The 9,650-nt window shown below is 42.0% G+C and overlaps 1 protein-coding gene across 2 annotated transcripts in view; it reads left to right on the top strand.

Moving 5' to 3' along the window:
* Positions 1 to 9,650, top strand: part of LOC130458784 (uncharacterized) — a 137,472-nt gene that overhangs the window by 11,883 nt on the left and 115,939 nt on the right. Inside the window, exon 2 of one of the 2 annotated variants that reach the window (XM_056825450.1) lies at positions 197 to 7,804. The gene's annotated coding sequence lies outside the window, so the exon portion shown is untranslated. Of the gene's footprint in view, positions 1 to 196; positions 9,034 to 9,650 lie in introns of those variants that run through there. The other variant, XM_056825451.1, reaches the window with a different exon arrangement.

Raw genomic sequence — 9,650 nt, 5'->3', positions numbered from 1 at the left:
TTTGTCTTCTACCATCTCTAAAGCAAGAGAGGCCTCGGGTGTCCGTATTCCAGGGGAATTCAAGTCAGAACTGCCTTCCAGTGTTGTGAATAACAGTTCTAATGTAGTAAGAAATAAATGTTGCCTGGCCCAATTGATGTCACCTAACCATTTCTGATCATCATTAAGACAGTCCTTTCTTTATTGTATTTGTGAGGCACAACAGCTGTTGCCTATAGCTGAGCCCCTCGAGAGAGAGAGTGCAGGACGTGTTTTGTGAATCTTTCCTGCGATGGCTAAATGGTATTTTTGCCAGGTAATTTCCAACTGACTGTCGCACCTGCTTATTTGGGATTCACCTTCAGCCGCAATAAGAATATCATCCATATAGTGGACGATGTGCAGAGCAGGAAAGTGCAGCCTTACAGAATGGAGGGCCGAAGCCACATATTGTTGGCTGAATAATCTCATCATTCTGGACATGGAACGTTTGCACTAAGATTCCACAGCTTCAAACAAGCTACTTGGTCAGACGGGGCTGGCAACGTGTGTTTGTTTGAGCCTCTTAAAACCTCCGAATCTACAATTAAAATACACTCCTCTTAAGTCCTATCACACAGTGGTTGTCACCTCTTTGAGGTCCCTATTTCAGTCCCCAAGTATCAGTGTGGAACTTCTTTCTCCTTCCTGTGTGCAAGGAAGGGGTTCATAGCTTCTGAGCAACTTATCCTAAGGCTCCTTGGCTCAATTACGTTTTATTACTTAACAGCCTTGGCCCATCCTTCTTTAACCAGTGAGCTCACTACAATTTAAAAGTTTGAATGCATCAAACCCTCTTCATAATAATTTACTCTCAGTGGATTTTAGTTTGAACCCCACAACTTCCAAATAACTTTAAGTCCTTTAGCATGTTTCAGTGTCACCAAACTGAAGTGCAAAGCATTTACCTGCACTTCTCTCAAACCTGTCTAAAGTAGAACAGAACCTCCAGTTTAGTCTTCTTGTAGCTCAAAACATTATCACACACCTGATTAATTCCATCAACATTATTCCAACTATATCAGTTAGTATCTCTATTCATTACTCTTATTGCAGTGGAGCACTTCATAGAACGAATCCAGACACCCCCAGATTCAATTATAAGCTTATATAGATGGGCTATAAGACATCAAGTTACTGCCCTTCCCATACAGGTTCTTCTTTGGCAATCAAACAGACCTTATCACAGACATAGCTGTGTGAGGTCAGAGATCCTTAGTTTGTCCTCGGAGGCTGGTTTCTTCCACATGTACTTAATCACTTCCCTAGTTAGCTGCATGTTTCCTGGCATTCCAGCCGGACCGCTTTGATATTCCTGAAGTTCCTTTTGTTACCTGACCCTCCTAATTCTTATCCTTCAGCTAATTAGAGTCTTTTTTGCAGCCTGCAAAAACTGTTTGACCTCCTGAGGGGGAGGGGGCTGGGTCTGTTTCCTAAAAAAAACTTAGGAAGGGATAGATCTCCTTTATCTACTTCAATTAATTATTTTCTCTTATTGGGACTACTTCATTATTTCTTCTGGCTTCCCTTCTTTACCATTATTGTAAGTAGAGGAAAGGCACTATATGGAATTGTATTCAGTCTTCATGACGAGCCCTCTCGATTTCAGGGCTGGTTAAATTGGTCTTGTTAAGGACATGCAGTTTGCATATCATACCCTTAACCTATTTAGGTGGAAAACTGAATTCTCTTCATAATACAAATGCAGACATATTCTGTATTCACTCAGCATCACTAACTTCCAGCATTTGGTATCCGAATACATACATGTTCATCTCTAGATTACAAATTCCTTCCTATGCATTTTTCACATTTAAAAACAATTCATATAACCTTGATCAAAAACATCATTTAGAAATTCTCTCTTGCAAAATACCAAATTCTTAGTACTTGTATTACTAAATCCCCTGCAAAGATTAATCACTTAAACTTCTTGTGTGTCATATGATTTCTTGTTGCTACTCCTGACAGCACATGCATGAAAATAAATCTGATTTGAAAAAATCCCAAATTTAAATTCTAGAATAGCTTCTTCTCAACAACAGGATGACTTTTATATCTATAAAGTAGCCGGTGCAATTTTTTGTCCTTATAGAATAAAATATTCCCTCTCTGTGTCCGGCTGGCTATCAGCCACATTAGACAATTCTCAAATTCACTGAAACCATTATGCATAGCAATATTTAATAAAACAAACTTCTAACCAGGAGTTTTGTTGTGCTCAATAAAATCTGATTCATATTTCACATTTAACTGACAAATAGTTGCACAAAATTAAATTTAGATCATATCAAAATCATTAACAATACTCCCAAATTGCTTACATCAAACCATAGGATTAATCTTAAGTGAAAAATAGCCTCTAATTGTGGAGTAAAAATCTCCCATTTCTGCTCTGAATTTTTCTCTTTTTTGCTCCTTTGGGGGCCCATCCAAAGGAAGAAAGAAGAAAAAATCATTGAACAGGTATTTGCTTTTGTCCTCTGCTGAGGGTTTTTGACAGACAAGTTCAATCTTGCAACTCTCCCATTTTATATTCTTTCTTTTTGTGAGTGTCCAATTCAAGAATACACAGAGATGAGATTGTGACAAAGACAACCAAAAACAGAAACACACAACATTGTGACAAGCATGCTTTGAAAGGAAAAAAATCAGTGTTTTAGGATCCATTCTAAAGAAAAATTATAATTTCCCTCTCACCCTTAGAGTATCTCGTATACTGACCACCGAGGGGATCTCCATACTGTCAAAACTTTGCATGACCAGCACACAGCATCGGGGGTTCTCCAAAGAGAACTGAAGGAAGGGTTCCAAGAAAAGAAAAGAATGGGGGGAAGGGGGTCCTAATAGGGGGCAGTTTAAACTAAAAAGCGAAAGAGAGAGAAAAAGTTGGGGAATAGAGGAGGCCCACAAATACTGCACTCTCTCTGTTCGATTCTTCTGCCCATCCGAGCTGCAGTCTCGGGGCAAAAGCTGTTAACTCTTCGTCATCCTTTGACCAGCAAAGGAATCAGGGTTACCAATGAAAGTCCCTGTCCGGGCGCCATTTGTGAGACTCTGTGGCTTACAAGACTCATCCACAGGGTCGGCCAGTCCTGTGACATCCTGCTTGGGGTAACGAAAAATGAAGAGTAACAAAAGAAGAGATGGACACTATATGAAAAGAGAGAAATAGTGCCAACTTTATTTGCTTCACCCAGAACTTTTATAGGCAAAGACTACTTAGACAAAACCCACAGGAATTGATGACTCTTCATCCCAGAGACCCTAACCTTGGTCCAGGGATAGGCAGGTGTTCAAAGGTTAACCCACATCCTTTGTTTATTACAGATCCAAACAAGGGGAAGAGGGACAGACGAGGGGATAGGCGCCCACCTAAGCGCAATTTGCCCTTCATAAATGTTATCCTGCATCCTTCATGTTTACTGTTCCATCCTTGGTCCCAGGATGGGTAAAGGTTAATCCTCATCTTTGTCTGAAGCAAAGACAAATAAAGAAAAGAGGAGGTAATCCTCGACTACAGGTATTGTCTTTCATACAAGTACATTTGTGTGGATATTGCATTAGACGTGCCTATAGGGCAGTGATGGTTTTTCCGGCTCATTGGCTGCTTTTCCTGTTGTCTGGCATCGGTGCCATGTTGTGGATGGTGCCAGGCACGTCTGCATTGACTTTCTGGGCAGCCTGTCTTTCAGCTGGATCATTTCAGTTTTCCTCCATGGACTTCTGGTATCTGAGAAAATAAACAGAAATCTCGACCCCAAAAGAAAGCCTTATTGGGTCTTGTTCAATTACAAAGTGGCTGAAAATATCTCCTTTGTGTGTTTGGAGGTTGGGGCTTATCCATTCCTTTGAGCCCTTTTGAAATTGCTTGCATTCAGCCCATGGATTGCTGTTACAAGCACTGTTACTCCACAATTGTTTTGGAATAGTTAGATCTGCCCAATTATTTAAGAGATCTGTAATAACTTTGCATACTTTAGCATTTTGAGCTTAATCCCATACATCAGGAGAGTGATTATCTCCCATCACTTGTCAGCTTTCCAATTTGTTACCACAGGGGCATGTAGTAATGCCTCCCTCAGTCCACAATGTCCAGTTCGGACACCTGTCTGAAGTGCACGAGTGACATGATAACATTCACAGGATTTTGCACTGGTAGCTAATTTCACTTGTGTGCATAAAATATTGAGGAATAATGGACTTGGCACTCTGATGCGTCAGAGAGTGCAAGTGATCTGTGCCTGCTAAAAAGCCGTGGCCTCCAGGCCTTTTGCCTTTGATAATGATTCCACCTTGGCTTTGCAATGAGGCCTGCGTAGATGTTTAATATTCACGTTTTAAGCCAATAATCATAAAAGCCTTATACCATAAATCACATTTGATTTTACCAGCTTGTGCTGTGATCTTAAGCAGTAGCCTATCTGCATGTAACTTTTGCTTTTGTATAAACTTATACTGTGCATGCATCAATATCTGCCGTACCCTAAATACATGCAGTAAATGGAAGCACAGCAATTGCAGTGACGTTATTATTTTTAAACTATCAAATTTAAATTCATGACTGAAGAGATTTTGATAATATGAATGGAATTATCAATTTGACCTATGAGTTTTACAAAGTTCTGTTGCCAAAATGGACCACGTTGCGCAAGTAATATTTGAGCTTGTATACTAGTAATTGCTTTTAGACTGCAATCATGCTCAGGATCGATATATGCAATTTGAATAAGTGGTAGTGTCGCCGATTCTAAACCACAAATAAGGCACTGTTGCTGGTTAACAAATTAATTCTTAACCTTCATAATTTACTGCTGTTTAACAATTTGAATCCTCCCAGCACTGTTTTTACTTTGATGCCTTGCAATGTTGAGAATGTGTCTCATATTTAGAATTGATGGTATATTCTTTTGAGATTGAATGATTCTAAATAATTTGCCTTTTGGTTAAAGTTGCAATAATGTGGCTTACATACAGTTTTGAACTTCATTCAGGTTTTTAAATATTGGCTGCTAGGTTTTATCCTTGCTGACCTTATGTCCAGTTTGAAAATGTAATGATACCAACATATTTAAAATTTGAATCTATTAGAAATTTCTCTAAAGCATATGCCAATTGATGCTAGGCAGTTAAAAATGGCACTGGTTGTTAATTTTGCTTTTGATAGTATTCAATACTTGTCATAAAAACTTGTAACCTGAGGTGTGGGAGTATTGCCCTCTATATGGCAGGATCAATTGATCAAACTGCTGGATGAAATTTCCTTTCCAGATCCAAATACTTGTGGCAGTGAGTCACATGGTTGCAAGAGTCCATGTGGATTTACCTCTAAAAGCCTTGGAAAAATACTGTTTATACCTTGGTATTTAACCTACACTTGTACTATAATTCATTTTAAAATATGATTACAGATAAAATATCTCTTGTAGAATGTGACAAAATCCAGATAAAGATTTTTAACTGTAAAACTTTTCCGATCAAGAAATATAATCGGACATTCCTATATAAATTTGCCATGTCTAATCCCAATTAAGACAATTTAATTTTTAAACTTTGCTTCATGGTAATACCATGTCTTAGCAAAGATCTGTATGAAAAACATATCAGGTTTATACATTTATGCTTAAACAATAGTCCTCCTGCATTCTCTGGTGCTGCTTCACAAGGCCTGTTCCTTTTCGATATGCTAAACTGGTGGAGACGTTTGCTGATAAAAAAAAAAAAGCCTTTTGCTCTGGTTGTTTTCTTGAGAGCAAAATGTCCATTTGCTTCCTCGTCGGGGCACACACGTGCTCTGCCTTTTAAACTGGTCTTCCTTTAGGTGCTTCAGGAATCGTTTTCCTGCTTTGATCTTGTGGTCCTCATGGGAGGGATCGTCTCCTCCCAGCACTCTCACCTTCCGCCAGTAGCCCAACGTGATGAAGGGTTTGCTCTCAGTTTAAGCGTTGCTCATTAAGCTTTCCCCATTCACCTGTGCCGGGTAACGTCTGGTAGATGACAGTGTTATGGCAGAGTTATGACTTTTGGCTTTTTTCTTGCCTCACTTCTGCGATAAGCAAAGTTTAAGTAAAGAAATTTCTTATTTAATTGATGAGAAGGGTTTGGTTCTAGGACTTGTCGGTGTTGGTCTTCTCTAGCCCGCGTGCTTTAGCCAGAAGCTCGATACTCTGCTTGGCTGTCTACAGGAGGCGGGATGTCAATGGCCAGAGGCTATCGGAGTCATTGCTAAGTGTTGTAGGAGAAGCGTTTCTACCTGCTTGTTTCTGTACAGTTAAATGGTCCTGACAGCACCTGAAGCAGGGGTGAGGCAGAGGTTGGCGTTGGATATTCCTGTCTGTTTCTGCAGCAACAGACGGGGAGAGCGAGGACAGATCAGTGGGCTGAAGGGAGGGAGTTAAGTGTATTGTTAGTGTCGTTAGTGAAGGGAAGGGCAAGAGAGAGACAAGTCAGTCCTCCTTGTTTAATGCAGCACTTTAGTCAGAACCCACGTGCTCTTCGCAGCAGGAAATACTGTCCTTAATTTCCGCTAAAGGGCTTTGATCCGCTCTGCAATGCTGCGAGCTTCCCATAGTTTTGCATGCTGCAGCACAATCTAGAAATCCTGCTTCTCCTTTGCAGGGGGCTCTCTGTGGCCTCCTTGTTGCCCTTTTGGCTTGCAGAGTTCTGCGGGGGAGGGGCGGCACAAGACCAGAAGCCCTAAAGGCTGAAGGTGGCCGGAGAAGGCTGAAAGCTTCCGAGGAAGGCACGTCCTCTTGCGTTTGGAAAGATCCTTCTACCTTATGATCGGGATGCTGACATGGCTTCGCGTGGAACACCCTTTGCCTCATCTCCCACGTTTTAAAAGGTAGAGGAGGGAGCAGTGAGCCAAAAGCATTGAACGTCATGGCTTCTGCGCTTCTTAGAATGGAATCCTCCATAGTGGAAAGATTAGGAGAAAGCTTTAGACTTGCCCATGGCGCCCTCTCGGCCATCTGCCCTAAGAGATGGGTTCGAGCAGAGGCTTCTTCCTCCCCAGGTGGAGGCACCTTCGGCACTCTGGGAATTCGGGTCAGACTGAGGCTTGGCTTTCCTGTGACACCTGAAGTCTGCACAGGTTGTGCCCTCGAGGCCATCCTTGCAGTGTCCCAGCTGACCTGCGATACTTTCTGTCCTTCTTTCTGACACGGCCTCGTTTTGTCACCCATCAGATCTCAGAGCTGCACATTGGGAGCTCCCCTTGCTGGGAATTCAGGCTTCCCTTCAGTGCCCGCTTAAGCAGTGCTTCAGAGACCTCAATGCCTTTCTGTTCAGTCAGAGACAGTAACCGTCTGAGGGGACGAGTATGTGAGGAGGCTCACAGACCCGCAGCTCTAGATAATTTCTTAGATAGGAAATGGAAATAAAAGTCGTCTCTCACCGTCAGAGGCCACCTGCAAGGTCACGCCTGTGTGACTCCGTACCTCAGTGATCGCTCCTCCAGTTGCACGTGCTCGAATGCCTCGAATGTGACAAAGGAATTTCGCTCCCAAATCCGGGGTGCCAAGTGTGGGGTGTCACTTAATGGACTTCCCTGACCAGCAGGGTCCCACAAGGGAAGGGGCTCCCCTTTGTGATGGGACCGAGGAGAGGTAGGAACCGAGAACCAGGGTGGAAATGAAAGACAAGGACAAGTCAGTGGTAGGATAGGGCAGGCGACCCCTATGATACTCCCTTGGTAGGAGAGTGTGAGTACAAAGGATGGAGGAGGAGATTAAGGTGGGAAATGCAGGCCGAGATGGTTACCGCCTCGGGGAAGGAGAAGGAGAAGGTCAAGAGGAGAGAGAGAGTCATTGAGGAGCCCAGTGGAGCTCCATGGAAGGGAGAAAGGCCAAGAGGAAGTTCATGGGTTGCCTCTGAATTTATTCCTGTCCTGCTTGGGCCGTACTCCCAAGGACGTAGTAACCACATCACAAAGTAGACACTTAAGATTGGGTGGCAAGATAGAGGGAACACCTTTGGGCGTGTAGATGGGAAACCGCGCTTTCCCGGGGAATTGAGTCCGAGCATGCTAATGAGTTTGTCTTAGCCAAGGGCCGCATGGCCAGGTCAAGGTTACATTCACAAGCCTCCTTGGTATCACCTTATGCTTGGAGACACAGTAATCATACAGTCATCTATATTTCATAGATGTGAATATGCTTGGGATGCTACAAGGAAATACTCAACTTTTATGTGCTTTGAAAGTGACTCAAAGAGGGATAAACAATCCAATCCATTGGGGGCAGAGAATAGATTTGCACCCTATAGGGGAGTAGAAGGGTAACAGACGGTTGGGTGGGGAGGGAAGCAGTACAAGAGAGGGAGGGAGTGGGGGGTTAATTTTAGAAAGACTACAGGGAAAATAGGGAGGGGTATAAATAGGGAGGGGGGTAGAAAGGGAAGTAAAATAAGGGTGGGAACAAGGGGGACTGTTCAAAAGCAAACATTGGTGTAGAAGGAAATAGTGAAAGAACAAAAGGCAGGTAAAGGAGCAGAAATCAAAATGCTGGGAAATACACAGCTAGTAATCATAACTCTGAATGTGAATGGAATGAACTCACCCATAAAACGCAAGCGAATAGTGGATTAGAGTCCAAAACCCTACCATATGCTGTCTACAAGAAATACATATGAGAAAGGTAGACACACATAGGATGAAAGTAAGAGGGTGGAGCCAAATCTATTGGGCATCAACTGACAAAAAGAAGGAAAAAATACAAAGGAAGGGGGTCTTGCAGTCCCAGATCTCAAACTACACTATAAAGCAGTGGGCATCAAATCAATCTGGTACTGGCCAAGAGACAGAAAGGAAGATCAGTGGAATAGACTGGGGGCAAGCAACCTCAGCAAGACAGTTTATGACAAACCCAAAGATCCCAGCTTTTGGGAGAAAAATCCACTATTTGATAAAAACTGCTGGGAAAATTGGAAGACAGTGTGGGAGAGATTAGGATTAGATCAACACCTCACACACTACACCAAGATAAATTCAGAATGGGTGAATGACTTGAACATAAAGAAGGAAATTATAAGCAAATTAGGTGAACACAGAATACTATACATGTTAGACCTTTGGGAAGGGAAAGATTTTAAAACCAAGCAAGACTTAGAGTCACAAAATGTAAAATAAATAATTTTGACTACATCAAACTAAAAAGGTTTTGTACAAACAAAACCAATGCAAGCAAAATCAAAAGGGAAGCAACAAATTGGGAAACAATCTTCATTAGTAAAACCTCTGACAAAGGTCTAATTACTCATATTTATAATGAGCTAAATCAATTGTACAAAAAATCAAGCCATTCTCCAATTGATAAATGGGCAAGGGACATGGATAGGCAGTTCTCAGATAAAGAAATCAAAACTATTAATAAGCACATGAAAAAGTGTTCTAAATCTCTTATAATCAGAGAGATGCAAATCAAAACAACTCTGAGGTATCACCTCACACCTAGCAGATTGGCTAACATGACAGCTATGGAAAGTAATGAATGCTGGAGGGGATGTGGCAAAGTTGGACATTAATGCATTGCTGGTGGAGTTGTGAATGGATCCAACCATTCTGGAGGGCAATTTGGAACTCTGCCCAAAGGGCTATAAAAGACTGTTTGCCCTTTGATCCAGCCATAGTACTG

This window comes from Monodelphis domestica, chromosome 4, assembly GCF_027887165.1.
Source record: "Monodelphis domestica isolate mMonDom1 chromosome 4, mMonDom1.pri, whole genome shotgun sequence".
Taxonomy (NCBI): domain Eukaryota; kingdom Metazoa; phylum Chordata; class Mammalia; order Didelphimorphia; family Didelphidae; genus Monodelphis; species Monodelphis domestica.
This window is presented reverse-complemented; position numbering and strand designations above follow the sequence as displayed.